Here is a 26,285-nt window from a genome sequence, read left to right as displayed (position 1 = left end):
ATTTATTGGGCCAGGAAAGGTTAATTTCTAAGAGAAAAGCAGTCAGTACCAGCACAGGTGGCAATTCGAAGTATTTTCGGTAGATCTTTTGAAGATTTAGCGAGGACATTCACCAGGGACATGTAAGGAACTGGCAGACGGTACTGGAAGCCTATTGAGAGAGAAGCCATATGTTTCTGGCAGCAATAATCCCAACACTTGTGTGATTTTCTCCTGTAGTGTGGAATTGGAGGTGTAGGAGTGCAAGAGGATGATAGGATTGATTCAAGGCTAGATATTTTGAGGATGAGCTTGGTGGAGGGAAAAGGCAGCTAAGAATTTTGGGGCCCCCTCAACAGGGAGGAGTGACCAAAAATAGATGCTTTCCAATGACAAGGAGGGATAGCAGGTGGCGTGTATTCCAAAGAAGACATTTTTTTCCGAGGGGATTAAAAAGTGATAGTATTAAAGTGATATTTAGAACCCAGTATGAGCTATATTTTTGGTGAAAAGTGACATATTAGTCAAGGCAAGGAGGTTGAAGGAACTTTCTGGGCAGAAATTCACAATGTAAGAACATTTGGATGGGAATTGGGCATCTAGGAGGCATAGTGAGAGTGAAGACAGCAGTCAGGCATAGATGGAAGGATATGTGTGAGGTAAGGGGAACAAGTCGAGAAGACCCTGGAGAGACCTTGTCCTTGAACATAGCTTCTGGTGAGTGATGTGACATACAGGGTAGCAGCTATGATAAAATAAGATTCATTATGATCTTCTTTGCAATTATATTGGGAGAGTAATCATTTGGTTGCTTAATTTTAACAATAGTTAAGTGAAGATATTTAAGCTTCTTTTTGAAAGATAATGAAAGACTTCACATTTGTTGAAGGAAGGAAGGAAGGAAGGAAGGAAGTCAAGCATAGTGTTTTCTTTCTCACAGGTCATACATGCGAACAAACTACCATTACTCTGAAAGTATCAGTGATTCCCTAAACAGTGACATTACTACTAGCTGTAAAATGATTATATAGTTACGACCCCTATATCTCAGTCCTTGAATGTCACAGAGTCCTACGGAATAAAATATCCTTTCAAAATTGTTTCTTCACTTCTATTTCTTTTCAAAAATAATTAATTTTTAATTTAAGTATAGTTGATTTACAATGTTTCATGTGCACAGCAAAGTTATACGTATATACATATATATGTATTCTTTTTCAGATTCTGTTCCATTATAGGTTATTACAAGATATTGAATATAGTTCCCTATGCTATACAGTTGGTCCTTGTTGTTTATCTATTTTGTATATAGTAGTGTATATATGTTAATCCCAAATTCCAAATTTATCCCTCCCCTCCTTTCCCCTTTGGTAACGATAAATTTTTCTATGTCTGTGAGTCTATTTCTAGTTTGTAAATAAGTTCATTTGTATCATTATTTTAGATTCCACATATAAGTGATATCATGATATTTGTCTTTGTCTGACTTACTTTACTTAGTATGATAATCTCTAGGTCCATCCTCTTCACCTATATTTCTTCTTTTTTTTCTTTTTTTTTTCAGTTCTATTTCTTGAACACCCTAAAGGGAGACATCCAAATCATAACACTCCAAACAAACAAAAAGCCTTTATCCTTTTCCCTCCCTCCCTTTTCTCATTCTGTAAACGACCCTCTCTCACCCCAAAATGCCCCTGAAAAAACCCTCACCCTATGTTTCTGGGCCGTGTTTTCCTGCTACACACCTGCCACCCACTTCCCTGGCTCCAAGTGCCCACAGGTGCACTACCACAGTCATGCAGCTTCATGGCCATGAGAGCTATGTAGCCAACACGGCACCTTGCACTCCGAAGCACCTCATGTTTAGTTTAATGCTTTGCTGTCACTGGTCTTGAAATTCTTAACAAGTTCATTTTGCACTGGGCCCTGCAGATTATATAGCTGTTCCTGGCACCAGTCTGCCAGTTATGACAGCGCCAGAGGACAGCAGGAGGATTGGGTGTCCCAGGTCCCCCAGGGCAGGGGAAAACTCTCAAGTCAAGAGAATTGCTTGAGTGGCTTTGGTGGCTTCACCCAGGCCTCTCATCTCTCTACTGCTGGGAGGAGCAGTAGTGAATGTTGTAGACACTTACATATTAATAATTTTTGTCCCATCATATGTTCTTCTGAGGATAAGAAGTCAAGTTCAGACATAAGTTATGTCATGTAGGTGTATATGGTTAACTTTACAAGAACTAGAGCATATAAAGAAAGGCTTAAAGCAATTTTTCAGTACAATAAAACATTGGCAACAAAATAAGGAGGATAATATTTGATATTTCTAAGAGATGCATTTATGAATACAGACTTCGAGGGACAGAGTTATTTACCTGGTTGAGCTGAAATGGGGACGGAAACTATTAAACGTGGAGAAAAGATCTAAGGAAATAAGATACAGCATTGGGGGTCAGGTAAAGAAACTGGGCCAAAACCAAGACGAAATAAAACAAAACTAAAAAAGAGTTACTGCAACCTCTTTTTTTTTTTTTCCAATTCTAGTCATGAACCTTGTCTCCTACATCAGACATTTTCTTGTGCCAATGAAAGATTATATCTTTTTGTCTTTCATCGTCCTTCACGTGGTACCTTCCACATTGTACTCCTCAATCAATATTTGTTGTTTAATTAAAAATAAATCTACAAAAGAAACAAAGCCAATTCTTTTAGATCAAAGGAAGCAGACTTTCAGCCTGCAGCCTTGACACAGATGGGTTTTATTTGGCCCACACCGTTTTTTATATTTTAATCAACTGGTAAGATTTAAAATTCAGGAGATTTCACATAAAAATCCAGATTTCTGGATTCTCTTTAAAAAATCTGGCTACATATGGTCGAGACCTCTATGGTCATAAGCTATCCTGTTCTTCACAGTCCCCAGTTTACCCTGCTGTCCTCCGAACATGGATGAATCCCCCCCACCCCTCTGTGGCAGAGACTGTGAGTTGATCCCCTAAATTCAAATCCAACCATACCCCATTCTTCCTTAATAATAAGCTTCAGGTTTCAGCAGGCATCATGGTAACTCAGAATAAAGAGAACTTTTCCTCCTCTTACAGCCAAGGGTGGCCATATAAGTTCTGGCCATCCTATATAATGTAAACAGTTGTAATATATACAACATCTTTAAAAAAAAAAGTGCCCTTTCCCCCACTTCCTCCTTCTGCAGGCTGGAATTTAAATGTAATTGCTGGCACTCCAACAGCCATTTGGGACCATAAAGTAAACTTGGGACTGGTAGAGCAATCAATTAGAGGGGGCCTGAGTCCCTGGCTCTGAGAATCTGCTGTATCAACTCAGGGCGGCCTACCTCCAGGCTTTTATATCAGACAGAAACACACTTCTATTTGGTTTAAGCCATCATTGTTTGGGAATTTCTGTCACATACAGCCAAACGTAATCCCAAATAATACAACTACAGATCATCTCTGATAAGCAGGATTTTTCTTCTTTTTCATGACTACTATTATTAAAAAGTAAACACTATGAAAAATCATAGTCTTTGGAAAGAAGGATGTGTGCAGTAGGTCCCATAATTTGGGAGGGATTCTTGTACATTTCATGAATACGAATTGGTTGAGGCTTCTCTGTCTTTGCTACTATTGTGTGGTGGCGAAGCACGCAGGCTTTGGAGTTTCTGAATATCTCTATGCTTCGAGTCTCTCATCTGTAAGAGCAGGAGAATAAAAATAGGAACTTCCTTAATGGTTTTTTGGAAAGATTAGATGAGATAATGTACACAGCCAAACAGAAAAGTCTCATCCCTTAAATTCTAGGCAGATGAGGCAGAATGATGGCCTGGAGATGGCAAAGATATGGAGACACACATTTCACTTCCTGCGCACACTGCTCTTTTCACGTTAAGAAGTATTAAAGACGGTGGGAGCGATAGTGAAAAGTTTTCATCAGACCACAGAAGAGCTCAGTGTGTTGTTATTTCAAGACAGTATACGATCTATATAAAGTTAAGACTAATGAGGAAATCTCAAATATTATTGTTTTTATATCACACTTAAATCATCCCTAAAAGCGGTGAATCTGATGACATTTGAATGGGAATTATATTTTCTCGATCAAAGCACCATTATTAGACAAGTAAATCCTCAAAAGAGCTCTGAGTTTACCAAGAAACTTAATTCCTGCTGTTGGAGTGAGCTCCTGGTCAGAAAAGTTCTCATGACCTAGAAAAATGTACGTACAAAAAGTAGATATTTCTCCTTCAATCAATAGAGCAATTTCCATATATTTCCATAATATCTCTGTATTTTTGGAAACCAGTGTGCCAGTAAACTAGAATCAGAAGAAATTCCATCCATTTGGTAGTTTTTATGAAATAAAAAAAATTTTCCTTAAGCCAATATCTAACCCTTTTCTAAAATAATCTCCAGTGAAGCCTGAAACTTTAAAAATATCTTTAGCTGAAAGTAAACATAGGGCTCAGAAGAAATAAAGGAGGTGGTGCCACTTTAAGGAAGTAATTGAAAAGTGGTTTTATCTCGGCAAACGAGAATAAGTGGAAAATATTTGCATCATGGAAAAAAAATATTATACATAGAGTCAGTGTGTAATTTACACAGAGTTAGACTGGGACATTTTTGTTCATTACTCAGTGTCCACAGTGAAAATATCTTATTCTTCAGTGTGTTTTATATGAAAGTTGACATTTTACCAGTGAAAGAGCAGTCTTTACATATCATTTCCTTGTCCTCTATGTTTAAAGGAATATTCTAATTAAATAAAAAACCTAAATCTTCTCTATATTTGTGATATAATGATTCATGAATAAGTTATATAAAATGGCCCTGAAAAGGATCTGAGAAACCATATTTTAACTGGTAGAGATTATACTAATAATTTTTTTTCCAACAATTTTTTTAAACTCCCTGAAAATGTGATTGTGGGGACATTTTTAAAAATTATAGTTGTCAGTTTGTTTTTGTGAGAATTCCCTAGGATAATCTCTTGGTATGGGGCCAAGACCCTCCAGGTAAATACGATTTATAATGAGGCTTTCTATCTTTGAGGCCAGATTCTCAAAGTATTTGAAGCCATAGACTTTAGATATAAAATAGGCTGATGGTATGGGATTAAATACAGCTGTTTACGTACCAAAGTTCTATCTAAATTTTAGTGTGTGATTGACTTTTGGATATATGTCTTCAAAGGCTTGGAGAGTCCCTTTTGCCTGGCAGCCCCTTCCCTGAATGCCTGGCTTCCCTTGATGTGATGGGCAGTCCTGTCCCTGTTTCCTGCCTCTGTCAATAAGAGGACTACAGCCAGCCAGCCCAGTGGGAGGGAGGGAACAATGACCATCTCTTGGGATAGCATAATGCAACAGAGCACACACCCAGTTCATGCTGCCAGTGTCACAGTTACTTGCTAATTTAAATTGACCTCGTTTTTTGGGGCAAAGTCAGACTCAATTCCCCTGAAGACTTGTTGGCTGTCTGAATGTCTCCACCCACCTACCTCCTCCACTTGCCTAAGTGGCTAGAGAAACTAACTCTTGGCTAAAGATCACTAAAGATCATTTTCTTTCTCCCTCATTTGGTCATGAGAGCATGGTGAGATAACAATCTGTTTATACTTTTTCCACACTCTGTGGGACTATGTCCTTGTGTAAAAGTTGACTTATGGAAAGCAGTTATTCTCAAGTTCCACTGAGTACCAGAATCCCCTGGAGGGCTTAACAAAACACAGATTTCTGGGCTTTACCCTCAATATTTCTGATTCAAAGAATCTGAGGTGGGGACAAGAATTTGCTTTTCTAAACAGTTGTCCATTATATTGGTGCTATTGTTGGAGTATCAGACTTTGAGAACCACTGATCTAGAGGATAAAAGCCTTTGGATCTGCTTCTGGAACTAGAAAGTTAGTTCTTTAACCAACTGATACGTAGTTTTATGTTTATCAGATCTTTCGGTATTTAAGTGTGTTGTCATAATATACATCTTAGGGATTCTTATTGTGTTAATCAAATAAGTGCTCTTTGATGATGTTCAAAACCTAAGGCTGTGGATAGAGACCTGAGTTTATGTGCAGGGGCAGCAAACAGCCTCCCTCATGACTTGCCTCCTTTTCCACTTGATTCTCATTTGGTTCTTCAGCCAGTGTCATCTAAAATTTCTACAGTCACTTTCCAGTTTAAATAACAAAGGCCAGGGACTTCCCTGGTGGCGCAGTGGTTAAGAATTCGCCTGCCAATGCAGGGGACATGGGAACCCTGGTCCAGGAAGATCCCACATGCCGTGGAGCAACTAAGCCTGTGACTTATGGCCACAACTACTGAGCCTGAGCTCTAGAGCCCACGAGCCACAACTACTTAGCCCGAGTGCTGCAACTACTGAAGCCCGTGCACCTATAGCCCATGCTCTGCAACAAGAGAGGCCACCGTGATGAGAAGCCCGCACACCACAAAAAAGAGTAGCCCCTGCTCAATGCGACTAGAGAAAGTCCACGCGCAGCAACGAAGACCCAACGCAGCCAAAAATAAAGAAATTAATTAATTAATTAATCAAAATAAAGAAATAAAGTAAAAATGATACTTTAGTCATTTTTAAAAACATGTTTTTAGACTTGCCTGAAAGTAATTTAAGGAGTGCCTCTTTAAGAAGGGCATTAAGAAGCTCCATGAGGCCAGCTGTCTGGGCCTAACATGGATGGAAGATGCAAAGAATATTAGGTTGGAGAGGCTGCTGTGGAGTCTCCTGAGAGCCGTGTGGCTGACAGGGTCTTGGTGCATCGGCCAGGTGTCAGGCTTGTGCCTCTGAGGTGGGAGAGCTGAGTTCAGGACATTGGTTGACCAGAGACCTCCCGGTCCACGTAATATCAAACAGTGCAAGCTCTCCCAGAGAGCTCAGTCTCAACACTAAGACCCAGCTCCACTCAACAACCAGCAAGCTACAGTGCTGGACACCCTATGCCAAACAACCAGCAAGACAGGAACACAACCCCACCCATTACCAGAGAGGCTGCCTACAATCATAATAAGGTCACAGACACCCCAAAACACACCACCGGATGTGGTCCTGCCCACCAGAAAGACAAGACTCAGCCTGATCCACCAGAATACAGGCACCAGTCCCCTCCACCAGGAAGCCTACACAACCCACTGAACCAACCTTAGCCACTGGGGACAGACACCAAAAAAAACGGGAACAACGAACCTGCAGCCTGTGAAAAGGAGACCCCAAATACAGTAAGTTAAGCAAAATGAAAAGACAGAGAAACACATAACAGATGAAAGAGCAAGGTAAAAACCCACCAGACCTAAAAAATGAATAGGAAATAGGCAGTCTACCTGAAAAAGAATTCAGAGTAATGATAGTAAAGATGATCCAAAGTCTTGGAAATAGAATGGAGAAAACACAAGAAACGTTTAACAAGGACCTAGAAGAACTAAAGAGCAAACGAACAATGAGGAACAATGCGATAAATAAAATTAAGAATACTCGAGAAGGAATCAAAAGCAGAATAACTGAGGCAGAAAAACGGATAAGTAACCTGGAAGATAAAATAGTGGAAATAACTACCACAGAGTAGAATAAAAAAAAAGAATGAAAAGAATTGAGGACAATCTTAGAGACCTCTGGGACAACATTAAATGCACCAACATTCGAATTATAGGGGTCCCAGAAGAAGAATAGAAAAAGAAAGGGACTGAGAAAATATTTGAAGAGATTATAGTTGAAAACTTCCCTAATTTGGGAAAGGAAATAGTCAATCAAGTCCAGGAAGCACAGAGAGTCCCATACAGGATAAATCCAAGGAGAAACATGCCAAGACACATATTAATCAAACTATCAAAAATTAAATACAAAGAAAATATATTAAAAGCAGCAAGGGAAAAACAACAAATAACATACAACGGAATCCCCATAAGGTTAACAGCTGATCTTTCAGCAGAAACTCTGCAAGCCAGAAGGGAGTGGCGGGACATAATTAAAGTGATGAAAGATAATATCCAGCATATTAAAGTGATGAAAGATTATATATTAAATATCCACCATATTAAAGTGATGAAAGATAATATCCACCATATTAAAAAATTGAAGGATAAAAATCATATGATCATCTCAATAGATGCAGAAAAAGCTTTCAACAAAATTCAACACGGATTTTTGATAAAAATCCTCCAGAAAGTACGCATAGAGGGAACTTACCTCAACATAATAAAGGCCATATATGACAAACCCACAGCCAACATCATTCTCAATGGTGAAAAACTAAAACCATTTCCTCTAAGATCAGGAACAAGACAAGGTTGTCCATTCTCACCCTATTATTCAACATAGGTTTGGAAGTTTTAGCCAAAGCAATCAGAGAAGCAAAAGAAATAAAAGGAATCCAAATCGGAAAAGAAGAAGTAAAGCTGTCACTGTTTGCAGACGACATGACACTATACATAGAGAATCCTAAAGAATCTACCAGAAAACTACTACAGCTAATCAATGAATTTGGTAAAGTAGCAGGATACAAAGTTAATGCACAGATATCTCTTGCATTCCTATACACTAATGATGAAAAATCTGAAATAGAAATTAAGGAAACACTCCCATTTACGATTGCTACAAAAAGAATAAAATATCTAGGAATAAACCTACCTAAGGAGACAGAAGACCTGTATGCAGAAAAGTATAAGACACTGATGAAAGAAATTAAAGTTGATACAAACAGATGGAGAGATATACCATGTTCTTGGATTGGAAGACTCAACATTGTGAAAATGACTACACCAATCAAAGCAATCTACAGATTAAATGCAATCTCTATCAAACTATCAATGGCATTTTTCACAGAACTAGAACAAAAAATTGCACAGTTTGTATGGAAAGACAAAAGACCCCGAATAGCCAAAGCAATCTTGAGAAAGAAAAACAGAGCTGGAGGAATCAGGCTCTCGGACTTCAGACTATACTACAAAGCTACAGTAATCAAGACAGTATGGTACTGGCACTAAAACAGGAATATAGATCAATGGAACAGGCGAGAAAGCCCAGAGATAAACCCACGTACCTAAGGTCACCTTATTTTTGATAAAGGAGGTAAGAACATACAGTGGAGAAAAGACAGCCTCTTCAATAAGTGGTGCTGGGAAAACTGGACAGCTACATGTAAAAGAATGAAATTAGAACACTCCCTAACACCATACACAAAAATAAACTCAAAATGGATTAAAGACCTAAATGTAAGGCCAGACACTATCAAAATCTTAGAGGAAAACATAGGCAGAACACTCTATGACATAAATCACAGAAAGATCCTTTTTGACCTACCTCCTAGAGAAATGGAAATAAAAACAAAAATAAACAAATGGAATCTAATGAAACTTAAAAGCTTTTGCACAGCAAAGGAAACCATAAGCAAGACGAAAAGACAACCCTCAGAATGCGAGAAAATATTTGCAAATAAGCAACTGACAAAGGATTAATATCCAAAATTTACAAGCAGCTCATTCAGCTCAATATCAAAAAAATAAACAACCCAATCTAAAAATGGGCAGAAGACCTAAATAGACATTTCTCCAAAGAAGATATACAGATTGCCAACAAACGTGAAAGGATGCTCACCATCACTAATCATTAGAGAAATGCAAATCAAAACTACAATGAGATATCACCTCACACCAGTCAGAATGCCATCATCAAAAAATCTACAATCAATTTTGGAGAGGGTGTGGAGAAAAGGGAACCCTCTTGCACTGTTGGTGGGAACGTAAGTTGATACAGCCACTATGGAGAACAGTATGGAGGTTCCTTAAAAAACTAAAAATAGAACCTACCATATGACCTAGCAATCCCATTACTGGGCATATACGCTGAGAAAACCATAATTCAAAAAGAGACATGTACCACAATGTTCATTGCAGCTCTATTTATAATAGCCAGGACATGGAAGCAACCTAAGTGTCCATTGACAGATGAATGGGTAAAGAAGATGTGGCATATATATACAATGGAATATTACTCAGCCAGAAAGAGAAACAAAATTGAATTATTTGTAGTGAGGTGGATGGTCCTAGAGTCTGTCATACAGAGTGAAGTCAGAAAGAGAAAAACAAATACCGTATGTTAACATATATATATATATGGAATCTAAAAAAAAAACAAATGGTTCTGAAGAACCTAGGGGCAGGACAGGAATAAAGACGCAGATGTAGAGAATGGACCTGAGGACACGGGGAGGGGGAAGAGTAAGCTGGGACGAAGTGAGAGAGTGGGATGGACTAATATATACTACCAATTGTAAAATAGATAGCTAGTGGGAAGCAGCCACATAGCACAGGGAGATCAGCTCAGTGCTTTGTGACCACTTAGAGGGGAGGTGTAGGGAGCCTGGGAGAGAGATACAAGAGGGAGGAGATATAGGGATATATATATATGTATAGCTTATTCACTTTGTTATAAAGCAGAAACTAACACACCGTTGTAAAGCAATTATACTCCAATAAAGGTGTTAAAAAAAATGAAAAAACAAACAAACATGTTTTTAAGATGATGCATTTAGAGAATGCCTGGAAGGATCTATATTGACTTAATAATAATTAAAATAATAATAACCACTAAAATTTTTATTGAGTGCTTACTCATGCTAAATATTTCATATGTTATATCAAGTAAATGTTAAATATTTTATATGTTATATTTCATCTTCACAAAATTCCTGTGAAGACTGCTATTTGCATTGAAAATGATTTTATAGATGTTGAATCACATTCGGAACCAGATTTTAATAAAAAATATTTAATATATTAACTCACAGGGTAAGGAAGGTTTACATTTCACATAAGCTGGATACCCAGAACCATAACTCTAAACAAATAGCCTCTTGTTTCCTGATCTTGCTTTTCTACTGCTGCATTTTCACTCCTGCTTCAAACGTCTTTTCTATTCCTTTCCCCCATAGTTGAAATTCTGCTCGTTATCCTGGTCAAATTCAAATGACACCTCCTCCATGTTTTCTGTTCTCACTTCATCTTCTTTTTAACAGTCATATATAATGAAGAGGTGAATGTGTTTGGATATGGAATAGCAGGTGTTCATTCTGATTTTTGCCACATATTGGCTATGGAACTTTGAGCAATTAGTATCTCTGTTTCTGTGCTTGAAAAATGGGACTAATAACATACTAGTATACTGACCTGTTTTTATCTTATGAATTTATGAATCAGTAACTAACTGAATGTCCTCTGTGTTGTCTTCTAGAAAGCTCAGAGATTAATTGGCTGGCCCTCTCTAGGAAATGTACCGGATCTCATGGCATTTCACCTCTGTACTACTTCCTTGTAACATTTTCCTCTAGACTTACCTGAAAATAATAACTTAAAAAAATTAATTTACAAGGCTTCCCTGGTGGTGCAGTCGTTGAGAATCTGCCTGCTAATGCAGGGGACACGGGTTCAAGCCCTGGTCTGGGAGGATCCCACATGCCGCGGAGGAACTAGGCCTGTGAGCCACAACTTCTGAGCCTGCGCGTCTGGAGCCTGTGCTCCGCAACAAGAGAGGCCGCGATAGTGAGAGGCCCGTGCACCGCAATGAAGAGTGGCCCCCTGCTTGCCACAACTAGAGAAAGCCCTTGCACAGAAACGAAGACCCAACACAGCAAAAATAAATAAATTAATTAATAAACTCCTACCCCAACATCTTCTTAAAAAAAACCATTAATTTACAAACATAATTCAACTCTGTGCATACATATTAGAAAATACAAAGCCCCTACCTCCAGCCCCACTCACCCACTGAAGAATAATCACTTCTAATATACACATTTTCTCATTCGTATCTATCTATCACCTACCTATCAATCTACCAATTTAAAATGGTGTTCTACTATTCGTATTGTTGTGTAACCTGATTTTTTTTCATTTAGGAATATATTGTGAACATTTTCCCATGTCAATAGTTTCCTAGAAATGAATATTTATCACCTGTGGAGTTTTCCACTCTAAGGCTCCACCATGATTACTTAAAATCTGAGCAGGTGGAAGTAGATGGAACTCAGCACAGAGGGGAAGGTCTGATTTCAGGTAGGGGGAGAAATGTTCCTTCCACTTTAACAGGAAGAAATGGTATATGCAGATAGAGGTAGACTGTAAATATATATTATATATAAATATATAATATATGTATATACACGCATATATGTGTGTATATATATATACTTTTCCCCCCCCTTAGACCATAAGGTAAGATAAGAAGAAGCATGGGGTTGGTGACCTGAAAGCAGAAAGCAGTCAAATCTCCACTGCCAGAGTTAAGTTCAAAGGAAAAAATGGCAGCAGCTTGAATGGAACTTTGTGAATAAACGTAATCAGTTGCCTGGGAATCATTGTTTAAAAATAAAAAAGTGTGCCTTACTCAAACCTGGAAGTTAAACTGGATTTAAAGTAAGCAGTTATTTAGGACAGTTACAGTGAGTGAAGCATCTGATGGTGTGTAGGACTTTTCTTTTTGCTGTATTCATGTATAGTATTTAAAAATATTACTTCATACTTTTAATGAATTTTTGTTAAAGTCTTACTGAGTGGAAAGGTATGCTATGCATTTTTACTCAGGTAAGCACTAGTATGAGAAGTACCAGTTCTCTTTCCTACTTCTAACTTTAACCTAGCTGTTTGCTCTAAGCACTCTGTGTTAAAGAGAAAAACCACAGGCATCAAATGGCGTCACTGGTGCCAAACCATGATACCAAACCTATTTAATACCTAACCTATTGCAGTTTTGAATTTCACCAGAAAGGTAATCTTAATCAACCAGTCTGGAATTTTCTGGTCAGCACCTATAAGGTAATCTGCTCTGTGGGTCCTCTTTATTCCCTAGAGGAAGAAGAGGCAATATGCACGATAAAACCCGGTCCACCATATTCTTCCCCACCCCCCCACCAAAATATGTCCTGGCCCAAAATAATCCTTTCTTTTCTTTTGCTAATAACTTCCTTGCCCCACACTCCTTCTGCCTTTATAATAACCTTCCATTTTGTATAACTCCTTGGAGCACCCTTCTGGTTGCTAGATGGGATGCTACCTGATTCATAAATACTTGAATAAAGTCAATTAGATCTTCAAATGTACTCAGTTAAATTTTGTTTTTTTAACACCTGTCATTTTCAGATTGCTCTGTTCCTCTGCAGTAAACAAGGGTGATTAGACACTAGATTTTTCCTTGCTAATAAGGAATGAAAAATTGCTCTAGCTTTTTCTGAAGTTTTGAAGCCCTGAGTACTATGGCTGTGCTATTCTTGGCTATCAGTCCTGTTGTCAGGCCCCCTTAATTACTTCTAGAGAGATGGCAGAAGGATTGCTTGGCGTCCTTATGCTCAGGTCTCCAGGGCTCATGTTTGTCCCTTACTTTTCCACAAAGGGGAAACTCACCTCGAACCTCTGCTAGCCAGGTTTCTGTGTCATTCTTTTCAGCCGTTTCCTGGGAACTGGGCCCTTCCCTACCTCTTTCATGGGGTGTATTTTTCCACTGACTTCCCTGGCTCTCTGTGACCTTCCAGCACTCTGACTGCAACCCCTGAAGGTATGCCTCTTATCTGATCCTAGATCAGATCCTTTGCTCCTACCCTTCCATTAGCTTCCCAATTATCTGCCTACCTTGAGGTCTCTACAGCCACTCCCAAACCACTGCAGGACATTTTGCTAAAGGAATTATGAGTCTGTGCCTAACTTGCTGGCAAAAATACCCATTAGGAAATAATCCCTGGAGCATAAGTCTAGAAGCTCAAAAGAACAAAAACATGATACACATTAGATCAGTGAAGTTCACACAACAAACAGAAGCCCTATGATCAATTTTTCACCAGGGAATCTATTCAGAAGTATTGAGAATAGTGCAGTGATGTATGAAAAACTATGTCCTTGAGTTGATTCAGAGATGAAGATGAACATGTTTACATTTATGCAAAATGCAGTCTGTTCAAGTTAACCTTTAAATGACCAAAAAAAAATATTTCTGGCTGAGTGACTGAAGTCTACAACAATAAAAATGTACTCACCTTCTGCTTCTATAACAGCCTGTGTTCTTCTCTTATAGAAGAAAGGTGAATTCTTTCTGTAGATAACATCTACATTACTTGCTTATTTGACTTTACAATTACTAGCTCTCAAGTGTAAACATGTGAGATAAGCAGTCACATGGTTAAAAGACCTGAACAATATAATCCTCTAATGCCATTAGGTTTGTTAAATGTTACAATAAAAAAATCAAAATCAACTACCAGATATTGACACAAAAGGTCAATGTTTCTATGTGTGTATATGCCAGTCCTTAACTAAATGAGTTTATTTCCTTACAAAAGGTTTATTTTTGACATGTAGAAATGTGGAAAGTATCATGGTAAGCATGATACTGGGATACTCAGCTTAATGAGATAAAGGCTTGTCCAGGGAGGTTTGGGGAGAAGAAATGATGGGAGGGGGGATGGAGGGAGTAGTCAGCAAAAGCCTTAAGGGTGACAGAAGGAGAAATGATAGTCATAAACTCACATTAGCAGTAAAGGCTACTAGATAAGTAGGCAAAAGCAAGTTAATATATATTCATCTGAGTCACAAGACCCAGGGGTTTACAACTAAGTGAGAATGAGAATTTTGAAAGAGCCGAAAGTTCAAGTTGCAAGACCAAAGAATGTCACTACTTCATTAAATTCAGTAACCAAGTAGATGTTGGAAGTATAACTATGACTGATAAGATTATTCAATCAAAGTTTTATAATGATTATGTTGATGGTATAATTTTGGAGTAAAAAAGGGAAGTACAAATTTCACTTAGCAGCCATTATCCCATACCATTTCTAGTGAGAAAGAGGAGTGGGCAAAAGACAAATGGACAATTTAGCCATCAGTATATGTACTGTGTGTTTCTGAGCGGACCTTTTATAGGGAATGAATGAAGAAAGGGTAGCAAATTCTTCCTAGATGTTCTCAGGTAAGGAACAATTTCTACCTACCACCCATTACTTACTGTGTGCCGTTCACAGATGAAGTTGGGAATTTGACCCTATGTCATGTTTTTCCTGTTCCTCCAGATTGTGGAGAGGAGGTTGGAACTGTGCACCCTGATTATCTTAATGCAAGGCAACTTTCTCTCCCTGTCTCTTTTCTCATTCTTTTCTATGGTCAGGGTCAGGGAGAAGTATCCTATATGTGAATAGCTTGTAATTTTCTTCATACTCCAGGTCCTTACCCTTGTCAAATTAAATCTGATCTCTTAAAATGGCAAGGTCGGGCTTCCCTAGTGGTGCAGTGGTTGAAGGTCAACCTGCCGATGCAGGGGACACGGGTTCGTGCCCCGGTCCGGGAAGATCCCACATGCCGCAGAGCGGCTGGGCCCGTAAGCCACGGCCGCTGAGCCTGCGCGTCCAGAGCCTGTGCTCTGCAATGGGAGAGGCCACGACAGTGAGAGGCCCGCGTACCGCAAAAAAAAAAAAAAAAAAAAAAAAAAAAAATGGCAAGGTCTGTCAGTCTGTACCACCAAAGTTGTTCTGGAAGGGGATGCATCCCAGATATTTGCCAATCTCGACATTGAGACAGGCTAGGACCTGGGACCTGGGACCCTTTACTGGAGTACTTGCACCTGGACTAATATCTCCTCAAGCAACAGAATACAAAGAAACTGCAAGGGACTAAAAATAACTGCACGCATGCTCAGTCAGTGCAATTATGAACAATGAGATACAAAAAGGCCACAAACCAACTGCCATTCCTGAGGTACCTGGAGGGTACTGCACATGATCCTGCATACAGCACCACCAAGGGGGTGGACAGACCCCCTAAGCCACCCCCCAACCTCACCCCATGTAAGGAACCAGCCGCCCTCCTCAGAGAGCGAGCAAGAGCACCTGTTTCTTATTTTTGCTCCCTTGTATTGTAGCAATAAAGTCCCAATAAAAACTTGCTTGAATTTTTCTTCTGGCCTCTTATCAATTTCTATTGATTAAAGAGTCCAAGGACCCAAGTTGGCAACAGCATAGCAGCGACATTTCCATTGGTCAGAACTTGTTCCTCGGCCCCAGTTACACGCACAGAGGCTTTGAAATGGGGTCCTTGGCTGAAATGAAGTCTCTGACTCTTTCCTCTCAGACTCTGGGAGCATCCTGTGTAATCTCTCCTTAAAATTCCATTAGGTTCTTGGCTGAAGTGGTCCTCGCACAAATTTTATGTGGCCCATAGATTGTTGGTCAGGACAATATAGAAATCTTTTCAGTTAGTTGTCAATATTTAAAAATATGGAGATTTCAACATTTAAAAAGTCTACATTTTGGGTTTCTCTTAAAAAAGTCAGATTCTCTGGCAAAGCTAGGCCTATATTTATGCATGGTAACAAATGACTATAGCTGGATCCTGTGTAATTTCCAGTCTGCTTCAATCCCCTTTAGCAATCCCAGTTAGTCCATCCAGCTAATTTCACTGTTTTGGATTATTTGCTTTGGCACTGCTGGCATCTGAGCTTGTGTTTCTGGAGCAGAAAGCCAAATTATGGTGTGGTGTGGCTGGAGGTGGAGGAGAGCTTCTTGCTTTGCCCTATGTATTAATTTGTCAGCACTATTGTAACAAAGTACCACAAACTGGATGATTTAAACAACAAACATCTAATGTCTCAGTTCTAGAGGCTAGAAGTTTCATATCAAGGTGTTGGCAGTGTTTGTTCTTTCTGAGGGCTGTGAGGGAAAGTTCTGTTCCAGGCCTCTCTCCCTGGCTTGTAGATGGCCATCTTCATGTTCACATGGCATTTTCTCTGTATGTGTATCTCTGTGTCCAAATTTCCTCTTTTTATAAGGACATCAGTCATATTGAATTACGGCCTGCCTACCTTAATGAGCTCACTTTAACTTGAATACCTCTGCAAGGATCCTATCTCCACACAAGGCCACATTCTGAGGAGATGGGAGTTAGGGCTTCAACATATGGATTTGGATGGCACACAGTTCAACTTGTAATACCCTATTTACTCACTTGGTTTCATGTGCATTTCACGATTACATAGAGGAAAAAAAAAACCTCAATATAATCTCAACTAGGAAATGGATCATCCTATACCACTGTGTTGAAAAAAAAATCCTGGCATATTTTACAGGAGAGTTGAGATGCAATATTGAAATTAATCTCTTTTCTTTGCAAGGAATGCCACATTTTTGGTTTTCACTGTGCAGCTCACATGGTCTATTCTGAGGCCCAGAAGAATCTCTCCATTGCACGGGGAAAGGCTTTTTCATATGGGAAGGGGCAGTGCAAAGGATGCTGTTGTGGATGAAGAAGGTCGCCTGTCACATCAGTAAACAAAAGATGTTGGGGCCGTCATGCCGGCAGCCACTGCAGCCATCCCCAACTGTGCACCCTGAGGGATTCAGGATGGAGAAAAGCAGGACACTGGCCCCGATAGTTAAGGTGCCTATTAAAGGAATGATTTCAATGAGCCCAGACTCTTGCATCTCCCCATAGATAGAAAAGCACTAAATTCATTAACTCGAGATGTCTGGTTTTCTTTAACGAACAGTAATCTTTTGATGTTCCAACTACCTGGTTTCTGTTGCAAAAACTCCTCTATATCCTGGTTCCTCCCTTACCTCTTTGGAGCAGTCCCTCAGAGCTAGCTGAGAGGCTGCCTTCCAGGCTTCAGTCCTCAGAAAGTCTGCCAAATAAAACGTAATTCTCAACTTTTATGTTGTGCATTTTTTTTTCAGTTGACACTGTGTTCCTTGACAAAAGAAAGAAGCAAACTTATTACTATAGCTCTGCTCAATCTTGCATGAACTTTTCTTCTTTCCCAGGCAGAAAAATATGTTCCTTTTCATGTAATCGTCTACCCACACCTCCTATCCCCAAAGCAGTTGTGAAGCTACCACACATATCCAGTGGGCTGTCAAGTCTTTCAGTAACAGGACTTCCCCCACAGAGCAAGCTATAAAATGTCGCCGAAGTTCAGTTGTGGTAAATTGAACTGTTTACTGACGTTAAGTGGAAGCGTTCCTTAACTGCCGTTCTCATTTTTTCAACTTCTCTCACCAAAGCATTCACTGACTTCTCTGAGGGGGCATGGGGGCCTTTCTGGGTGGAGACATGGGCCTGGGACAGCAAGGACAGGCCACAGTGGCTTGAATGAAAGAGCACGCAGCAGCCGGGCATGATGGCACAAACCAAGGCACACCCTTCCTCTCTTGCATCCCTTCGCTAATAAAACACAGTGAAAGGAGGTACAGTAACACCGAGCTCTCAAAACTCTGTTTATAATACGCTTGGGAGCTCAAAGGGCCAAACCCCGGTGGACTGATTTAGATACAAAGGGCTACTGAATCGTTATTAGGAGTGGGAAAAAAGGCCCAGTGTTTGAGCGTTCATGAAGGCAAGTTGTCAGTTTAACTGTTGTGTGTTTTCTATTAGCCCATGGTTTGACTCGCTTCAAACAGATCAGTTGTTTGGAGACACATAAGCATAGTCCCACATAAAAGACTATTTAAAAATCTTTAAAGTCAAATCAGAGGGTTATGAAGATAGACAAACAACCCGAACGAAAATATTACAAAACATTCTGCTTACTTAGAAAGATCAAAATTCAAACTTCTTGGAGGTATTGAGACAATTCAAGAGCACTTGGTGCCACAGAAGTCACATGATTCATTTCCTTCCTCATGATATGAGAATATGAGAGGCTGACACCTTCTTCCATTAGCGTTGGTTGAAAAAGAGGATCTGGGAAGTACTCTCTGGCTGCAGAGGTGCTGAGTAGCTGAATGTAACTGTAGAATTCTGTAACTCTGCACAAATGAGATAGTCTGTGATTTGGTCTTAGAACAATGATAGGAAATAACCCATCATCTCTTCTCCAGAGAAGAGTTTTCCTTAGAAAACCATGTGACTGTATGTCCATGCCACTCTCTCACTTTGTCACAGCTTACCCTTCCCCCTCCCCATATCCTCAAGTCCATTCTCTAGTAGGTCTGTGTCTTTACTTCTGTCTTACCCCTAGGTTCTTCTGAACCATTGTTTTTTAGATTCCATATATATGTGTTAGCATACGGTATTTGTTTTTCTCTTTCTGACTTACTTCACTCTGTATGACAGACTGTAGGTCCATCCACCTCACTACAAATAACTCAATTTCTTTTCTTTTTATGGCTGAGTAATATTCCATTATATATATGTGCCACATCTTCTTTATCCATTCATCTGTTGATGGACACTTAGGTTGCTTCCATGTCCTGGCTATTGTAAATATGTAAAATAGATAGCTAGTGGGAAGCAGCCGCATAGCACAGGGAGATCAGCTTGGTGTTTTGTGACCACCTAGAGGGGTGGGATAGGGAGGGTTGGAGGGATACAAGAGGGAAGAGATATGGGAACATATGTATATGTATAACTTATTCACTCTGTTATAAAGCAGAAAGTAACACACCATTATAAAGCAATTATACTCCAATAAAGATGTTAAAAAAACCCAAAAAACATGTGACTACATCCTCCTTTAACCCAAGCCTCTGCTGCCTGGTAATTCCCTAACCTTCTGTCCTTCTGGAATCACCCTTTTCTTTCATAACCAAAGAACACTCCCAAGCTCCCATCCCATTCGCTGCAGTCTGGAGACGCCTTAATAAATCCTCCTGAAGAGAGGAATGCCCAGGTCACTTCTGCATCCACTCCCACTGCTGTCTGTTCCTACAGACTACTGGTTCCTTACATTACTCTTAGTTCGTTGTTCTCCTACCTCTATGTTTCAAATATAGGACTATCAGACTTCTACTGAAGGCTGGGAGACAACAGAGGATAATTGCAGTTCAGGGTATTAGACATTCTTGTCCTAAAACTTCTCAGCTGTCTTCAACATATAACAATCTCTTCTCAAACAACTTTCTTTCCAGCCTCTGCCTACCATCATGTTGCTTGGGTCCCTCTCTCTTTTAGGTTATCCTGAACTCCCTTCCTTCAGCTGCCACTAAGGCAACGATACCCAAGTCTCTTGATATAGTGTCTATGACAGTAGGCTTAGCTTGTCTGCTTGGTTATGAGAAAAGTTGCTTTGAGTGTGTCTTGTTCTAGCTCTCAAACCCTGGCCAAAATCTCTTATTGATATGCAACTTCATCTAGCTGAGAAAATATTTCCCCAAACTTGCTCTAAGGAGCAAATTGCAAATTATGTCTATACTACAATTTTTCTTTAGTGGGCAGGAGTATTTTTATCTCGGGGAAAATTTGGAATTAAATATGGAAGTGATGAAGTAGATAATCCATATTGTTTATATATATATATATATATATATATATATAGTGGTATGTGGGCCTTTCACTGTTGCAGCCTCTCCCGTTGCGGAGCACAGGCTCCGGAGCGCAGGCTCAGCGGCCGTGGCTCACGGGGCTAGCCGCTCCGCGGCATGTGGGATCTTCCCCGACCGGGGCATGAAACCGTGTCCCCTGCATCGGCAGGCGGACTCCCAACCACTGCATCACCAGGGAAGCCCTTGTTAATATATTTTTGTTAAGGAATAATCTATATTTAGATATTTAAAACATTTTAGATAATTTGGCCTGTTAGAAGGACCCTATCATTCCAATTTAAAGTGAGTAATTGAATAACAGTTTTACATTTGTGATGTTAAGTTAAAATTTAAGTTTAGAAAGAGTACAATTAGAACATTTAAGAGAATTTAAGATTCATCTTACTTATAAATGTAACTTATTTGATTCTTTTATAAGAATCACTTAAGGAGTGTGGGGTTTCTTTACGGGGTGATGCAAATGTCCTAAGGCTGACTGCGATGGTGGTTGCACAACTCTGTGAATACCCTGAGTTATGCACTTTAAATTGTACTCTTTAAATGGGTGAACTGTGTGGTATGACTCATATCTAATAAAGCTGTGAAGAAAAGAATCACTTGACTTCTTGAGAAGGTTTGTTTGTGAGTCCATTGTAATACTGAAAAATAAAATATAATACGTTTATAAATTCAGTGTCAGAATTTTTTTTTCCCGTTTCTGTGACAGAATATTTTAAAGCATCAGATTAACTAAGTTATAAAAGCTTCCTTAAAACTGATTGTTAAAATTTGCCAAATAGAATAATAGGATTTATAAATTATAATTAAAGTTTAAGGCAAAAGTAGGTTTTTAAAATTTAATGTTAATAAATTGAATAATAATAAAAAACAGAATATCTTATGCATGCTTGGAACTTCCCTATGAAGTGAAGAGGATGAAATTTATAGGATCCTTTAGTCATTACAACATAAATTAGCAGTACTGAGATCTCTGTATGATGGATTAACGAAAATTCCAGCAAAATTGGGGTTGAAAATCTAGTAATTCTGAAATTAGAGTCAACAACTTTAACTGGTACCAACTCAGGCCGGTTATATTTCACAGAATCGAAGCTGACAAAATGCTAACTTTATCTGTTTTCTTCACTGTAAAACAGAAAGAAAATGACCTACCTCCTACGACTGCTGTGACGATTAAATAAGGCGGTACATGTAAATGGCTTTGTTATTGGCACAGAGAAGGTGCTGCATAAATATTATCTATTATTATTAGCCGGTCAATGTCAGAACATCCTAGGTATACGCACAGCGTGGACAACAGATGTCTTCGTTATTTTGGGGGGGGCATTTAGTGTCCATTCTCCCTTCCCAAGTCTTGATTTCCTTTTTGAGAAGTTACCCATTTCCCAATGTGCAGTACCCTTGGTGGAACTATATAGGTGCTTGTCCTCATGGGCAGGCAAGTAATCCAAGCTAGACTGACTGGATCCCCAACCTTTACCTCTGGGGAATGTGATTCTTGAGTAAGGTGGTACAAGAAAGGAAAATGTGGGGCTTTCCTGGTGGCGCAGTGGTTGAGAGTCCGCCTGCCGATGCAGGGGACACGGGTTCGTGCCCCGGTCCAGGAAGATCCCACATGCCGCGGAGCAGCTGCGCCCGTGAGCCATGGCCGCTGAGCCTGCGCGTCCGGAGCCTGTGCTCTGCAATGGGAGAGACCCATGTACCGCAAAAAAAAAAAAAAACCAAAAAAAAAAAAAAAAAGAAAGGAAAATGTTTTCTCATCCAAGGTATGCGTAGTATTAGTCCACAGTCACGCATTTTGTGGTGAGCCTGGGTCCATAGCTGGTCAGCAGGGTCAACGGTCAGACAGCTGAGCAGGACGCGGCACAGAGGACAGCGAGGACAAGCTGGGACCCGCCAGGCGCCTCTGCATCTGTCTGTTACTGTATCTGACAACCTCCCAAGAGGTTCTTCTTTGCTCAGCTTTAACTTGGAACAATACAGAGAAGGGGATTCTGAGAAAGAAAGCTCCTAAATAAATCAAGTTGACAACTACATATTCCAGTATAGTTTTTAAGAAAATAAATGGAGATGATATACATGAACATGTCAGGGCAGGACCCGGCCCACAGTTAGTGTTTACTAAAATCTCATTTATTTATCACTGTGTTTGTAAATCAAGTGACCTGCGCTAATAGTATTGAGACTTGAAAGTCATTGTTTATGATCATTTTAAACATGTGAATAGCTGACACACATTTTTTTAGAGTGAATAGCATTGCTGGTCCCCTGTACCTCCTCCTATGAACATATTTGGAAACTGTTTATATGGATAAGATAACTTAATTTGGTTAAATATCAAAAACAATAAATACAAGTTGTGCATTTCTTGTATTTAGATTTATTTTCACTAGCCTTGTAATTGTATCTTTAGTTTTACAAATAAGAATGGTCTTTTTCTCATTTTCCTATCAAACTTGTGGTTTGTATTTGTTAGAGCAAGACCTTTTCCTTCTGCTATGCTTTCTTCATCCTGTTTTCTTTCTTTCAGCTTTCCAGCATAGACTTCATTATTTATTAAATTACGCCGATTTACTGCCTGTGTTCTTCTTGCCTGTACTTTTCTTACAAAAGAGGTAGCTAATTAGCTCTTAGGTAAGACTCTCAGTAAGCATAATTGTATCAGAAGGGTTCTAGCAGGAAACAGAAGGCACGCCCAGCTGGGATTTTGAAGATAATTTATTGAAGGGGCCATTTACAGAAGTGAAGATAGGGCTACCGGAACCAACAAGAAATGCTGAAGCACTCAGGGACCAGCCACAATTGAAAGTAATTACTGCCCTAGGCTTAAAGGGAACAGGGGAGGAAATGGCCTGGTAGGCGCTGGAACCAAGCAAGAGGAGTCGCCCAACAGGAGCTGTAGCTGTAAAGGGACGAAGCCTCCTCCAGAACTTTCTACTGAAGCAGGGCAGGAGTGAAGGAAGAAAAGTCCACCTTTTTCTCCTGCTCACTGATCTCCTGCCAATGCCCCCTCATTGGCTAAGCCCCATTAGCAGCGAGAGGACAATGGGGTGTAGGTGATGCAGTCTACAGAGGGCGGCTCTGCTGGGGAGCAGAGGACTCACTCATATGCAATTGTGTATGTGTGAGCACTAAGTGGGTTCTGTGGGCACCCCTGGGACAGTGTCCAAGAAGCCCCAGAATAGGGAGCAAGAGATACTTGGAACAGACTGAGGTGAGGTGCTGTTCCTAACAGGCTGAACGGGAAGCTGGTGGAACTGTCACTGGTCACCACAGCTGCGCCAGGATTAGGAGGTGGGGCTAAGAGGCTGAGCAGTGGTGCACAGGAGGTGTCTGGTACAATTCTGTAACAGCACTGAGCATAAGCTCTGGTCTTTCTTCCCAACTAGACTATGGTAGATGGTGTGAGTGGAAGGGTCACGTCTGCTTTACTTATCAGTGTATATACCCCATTTGTCTTTTCATGATTTCTTGCATTGAGTGAAAACCACAAGTAATCTCAAAAAAACGCTTTTCTCTATTAGGATAGTTTTAACCTTCGCCTCATAAAACCATTACAGTAGAACAGAAGTTAATTAGCAGAACACATAAATAAATTTATTGTGCTTCATCTTCAGTTATTAAAGAGTTAACCTCAGCAGTAGACAGGAAGAAATAAAGCAGCAATGGATAGGATTTCTCTACAGGGGGATAATACGCTGAAAAACTGGTTATCTTTTTTATAATTTTTAGACACACCAGTTCTGTTTCAGGTATTAAATTAATTAATCCAATAAATTTTTATGGAACAGCTTTTAGGTTTTTTGTTTGTCATTGTTGTTATTATTATTATTTTGAAGCAGCTTTTAGGTTGGAGGTAATGTACTAGCTATTTGGGGGATAAAAGAATAAAAAGAACCAGACATATTTGTGTTTTGTTTGGCAGAAAAAAAAGTCTTATTGTTTTAATTTGTTATCTTTAATTACTAGTGGGTTAAAATTTTCCCATATACATGTATTTTGTATGAGTTGTGTATTTATGTCACTAGCTCATATTCTCCATGTTTGTTTGTAAAGTCTTTTTATATATTAAGAATACAAATCCCCTGTCTGGCATATTTCTTTCTGCAAACTTTTAATCCTGGTTTGTTTCAGTTTAATTTTGATATAGTATAGGGAGTTTAATTTTTACAAAAGGTTTTTCTCCTTTTTTTTTCCTTTTTTATTGTAGTATAATTGATTTACAATGTTGTATCAATTTCTGCTGTACAGCAAAATGATTCAGTTAAACATATATATATATATACATATATACATTTTTTCAATATATTCTTTTCTATTATGGTTTATCATAGGATGTTGAAGAAATACAAATGGTCAATAGGCACGTGAAAAGATGCTCAACATCGCTAATTATTAGAGAAAGGCAAATCAAAACTACAATGAGGTACTACCTCACACTGATCAGAATGGCCATCATTAAAAACTCTACAAATAACAAATGCTGGAGAGGATGTGGTGAAAAGGGAACACTTCTACACTATTGGTGGGAATGTAAGTTGGTACAGCCCCTGTGGAAAACAGTATGGAGGTTCTTCAGAAAACTAAAGATAGAATTGCCATATGATCTGGCAATCCCACTCCTGGGCATATACCCAGAAAAAACTCTCATTCAAAAAGATACATGCACCCCTATGTTCATACCAGCGCAATTCACAATAGCCACAACATGGAAGCAAATTAAGTGTCCATCAACAGATGAATGGATAAAGAAGATGTGGTACATATATACAATGGAATACTACTCAGCTACAAAAAAGAACAAAATAATGTCATTTTAAGCAACATGGATGCAACTAGAGATTATCATACTAAGTGAAGTAATTCAGAAAGAGAAAGACAAATACCATATCATATCACTTACACGTGGAATCTAAAATATGACATAAATGAAACTATCTACAAAAAAGGAACAGACTCACATAGATAACAGACTTGTGGTTGCTAAGGGGGAGGGGGTTGGGGGAGGGGTGGGGTGGGAGGTTAGGGTTAACAGATGAAAACTATTATATAGAGAATGGATAAACAATAAGACCTTACTGTATAGCACAGAGAACTATATTCAGTATCCTATGATAAACCAGACTTGGTTCTTGACTGAAGCTGTGTATAGTTTTGTAAGAGAATTAGCTAGCAGGACCTCATGAATGACCAGTAAAGGGTGATAAATGAGAGGGATCCCAGTCTTGCAAACATCCCTGCTTGGGCACCAGACATGTGACTGAATCATCTTGCATGTTCCAGCCCCAGCTACCATCTGACTGCAGATTCCAAACAAAATCATCAGGAGAACCGCCTGACTGAGCCCAGTCAAACCAAAGAATCATGCTTAAGCTGTTAAATTTTGGGGTGGTTTGTTAGAGAGTGTTAGGAAATGGAAACATCCAGGTGCAACAGCAGTTGTCTTCTGGATGAGGAGGTCCTCCTGGGTATCCCCAGGGGCCCAGGGCCCTGCATCTGAGTATCTGCTACTCTGGAATGGGGGGAAATACCTCAACGTATTTTGAAGAATGCTGGTCTCCAGCCACTTACTCTGGTGGTTATCTAGTAGCTAGTGCTTCTCCTTTAATTTTATATTCTTTGCCTATTCTTTGCCTATGGGGTTAGTGTGATTGAGATCCACACCCACGTTTCTGAGTAGTCCTCTTTGGTACATATTTCAGGATGGACATACTTTGAATTGTATACTGTCTGCTCTCCTTTTTACAGGGAATCATAAATATTTCGCTGCTAGCAATTAATTTTGTTTTCCAGTTTTCATAAAAATATACTACTACTTCTTGTGTATACAATTCTGTTCTTATTCTGTTCTTTTCCAAGATATTCTTTTGGAGAAGGAAATAGTTTCTTGCAGTTAATCTGCCTTCTTGATACAGTTCTGTTTATCCTTTTTTATTTCCCCCTAAGTTTTGTGATCTAATTCATTGATTTTCTGCCATATTCAACTTGATTTTTTAAATTAATTA

General features: G+C 39.4%; 1 long non-coding RNA gene across 1 annotated transcript in view; it reads right to left on the bottom strand.

The window, feature by feature from the left end:
* Positions 1-26,285, bottom strand: part of LOC141278316 (uncharacterized) — a 121,438-nt gene that overhangs the window by 766 nt on the left and 94,387 nt on the right. The window contains exons 2-3 of the long non-coding RNA XR_012330834.1: positions 1,471-1,561; positions 50-151 (exon numbers count right to left, since the gene is read on the bottom strand). This is a non-coding gene — a long non-coding RNA (uncharacterized lncRNA). The remainder of the gene's footprint in view (positions 1-49; positions 152-1,470; positions 1,562-26,285) is intronic.

This window comes from Tursiops truncatus, chromosome 3 (genome assembly GCF_011762595.2).
Source record: "Tursiops truncatus isolate mTurTru1 chromosome 3, mTurTru1.mat.Y, whole genome shotgun sequence".
Taxonomy (NCBI): domain Eukaryota; kingdom Metazoa; phylum Chordata; class Mammalia; order Artiodactyla; family Delphinidae; genus Tursiops; species Tursiops truncatus.
The sequence above is the reverse complement of the archived record's forward strand: the minus strand, read 5'-3'. Positions and strand labels throughout refer to the sequence as shown.